The sequence below is a fragment of the Populus euphratica genome, unplaced genomic scaffold, assembly GCF_000495115.2.
Source record: "Populus euphratica unplaced genomic scaffold, PopEup_1.0 scaffold86.1, whole genome shotgun sequence".
NCBI classification, from domain to species: Eukaryota; Viridiplantae; Streptophyta; class Magnoliopsida; order Malpighiales; family Salicaceae; genus Populus; species Populus euphratica.
The window spans coordinates 157313-159842 of record NW_011499880.1 but is presented as its reverse complement, the minus strand read 5'-3'; positions in this window follow the sequence as shown (position 1 = coordinate 159842).

The window sequence follows — 2530 nt, the reverse complement described above, 5'->3', positions numbered from 1 at the left end:
TTTTTTTATTAAAATTGGTTTCAAACCTATTTAAAATCTTCTAAAGAGGTAGAAATTATTAAAATTTATTTCACAAATAAAATTACAAATTATAACTCCGTGTGCATTTCCCTTTCATTTTTTTTTATTTGTGTTTTTTTCTTCATCAAATGGTCAAATAAAATATAGTGTTGTTCATATCTATACATCATTTTTTAAATATTATTTGGCTCCTGCTATTATTGTTTCATTACATTTTATATACAACACAAACTTATTTAAAACTGAAAGGCATTGTTTGGACGTGTATTATAATTTGAGATGGCTTTAGCCCATCATAAGCTGTAAGCCAACCATATGGCTTTAATTATAGAGAATGTTAAATTATTTTTTTATTAGGTTTGCGGCCGGTTTATTTTTATGTTTTAAAATATTTTTTAATTTTTTAGTTTTAAATTATTTTTTATGACCTTAAACAGTTTTAATATTCTGAATTTAAAAATAATATTTAAAAAATAAAAAAATATTATTTTATTACAATAGCACCGCGCGAATAAGAATAACGTTCACTGCCACATTTTCTAAAGTAGCAAAGAGATAAGTTTTCTTTTTCGTTTTATATTTCCATTATGAACGACTTTTGTGGAAAAGGACGGACCATAGTAGCTTTAAATGCTATTGAATACGTGAGAGCTGACCTTAATTTTAGCCATTTGCGTGACTTCCATGCTAACGGTGCTGAAATCGTCCATGTTGGAGTCCCAATAATACCTGTATTAGCTTACTTTAATTTTTTTTTAAAAAAAATTTATATGGATATTTAGCCCACTTACACGGATCATGATTAATTTCAAGATTTATTAAACATCTTGTAAATCTAATAAATATATAAAATATCATGGGGATAACAGGCATACACAATAAAATTTGAACCCAAATACAAAAAAAAAAAAACAAATCTCTTCTATCACTGGATTAACACTTTAAGTATTAATTTATCATTTCTGACTATTATAGCAAGTGATCAATTAAATAAAGTATAATTTAGATTATAGTTTCTTCCTCCACTTTATTAGTTGAAATTTAGACAAATAAAGGGCATTATAATATTTATTATTATTATTTTTTTAATAAAATTAATCTACAAAATAAAAAACAATTAGTAGCATTAGTCTAATCTTATAGGCCACACACATCTTGTCATTTATTTGTTGGATTCAATGAAAAGCCTAAATCCTATATAGATCTAAATATTCTATATAAGAAATTGTATTTTAAAATGTTAACATTTGCTTTTAAATTATTATAAACCTAATATAAACTTACTAGTACAAATCTTTTTATGGTTTGTGAAAATGTATTTTTTGGATTAATTATTGACTTTATAGTTTGGATTAATTTTCTTGTATTAAGATTAAATTCACCTTCTCAATTCCAATTAGCACCATATTGATTCAGTTTATTACAAGGTCTCGATCGAGGGTTAAAATAATACAACAAACAGTCTTCGTCCTCCGTTGAATTCTTGAGGGGTGAATGAAAGGCATAGGATTCCAAATCCCTTGACAAAACTTCATATGTTGTCCTAATTAAATTAGCTACAGATAATTTGGAAGATAAATAATTTCTTCGATTTCTGCCAGAACCCGTTTATTCCCCCAAAAATAACCAGTCATAAAATCTATTTTTAAAAACAATATAAATATCCGAATCAACCGGTGTGTTAATATAAAATTAATAATTATATAAATTCTGTGTGTTAATTAATTTTATTAATTATAAAATTAATAAGTATATAAATTTTTAATAATTTTAAAATTTTTAACACTCAGATTATGATTTCTTTACCGTATTGACTAGTTAAATTACACATTTGAAAAGATAAAACTTGATAATGGGGTAGCTGGAGTCCATCAATGGCCGCTAGATCTCGTGTCATTTTCATCCTTTTAGACGGAAATGAAGCAGGGAATGTGATTCTCAGCTTGAAGTCTTGTCAAGCGTTGTCCCTTCATGAACAAAATGAGATGTAAGTTTGGAGGGGCAAGAAGATAATAATAATAATTGAATACGCAGGGTGCATTCTTAAATGTTTGGAAACTTTAGGGTGCATTCTAAACATTTAAAAACTTCAGGGGTGCTATGTCACCTCCAAAGCTATGCCCGCTCACTCGAGGACAAGAGGAAGGGTCATGTTCATGCATACGCAGTCGATCCCATTCAGTGTTCGGTACCAAACTTTCAATGTGCATCGTTTGACGACCTGTCGGTCCAACTTACTCTGGATGTCATGCAACTAATAAATGCCCACGTATAAATGAATCTGGTAACTTGCGGTACATTGCCATGAATTTATTAAATTCTCAAGGACAGGTGTTCTTTGGGCTCTCTTTTTATTAAAAAAAAAAAAAGAATAAAAGGGAAACAAAGCTCTGGCTCGGACTATTTCTTTCTTTTTTTTTAGATTAACGTGGGTGTTTGGGCCAGTTTACGCGCACCACGACTAATTCCACGGGCCCTAAAGTTAACGACTATGTAAGCATCCAGTGGC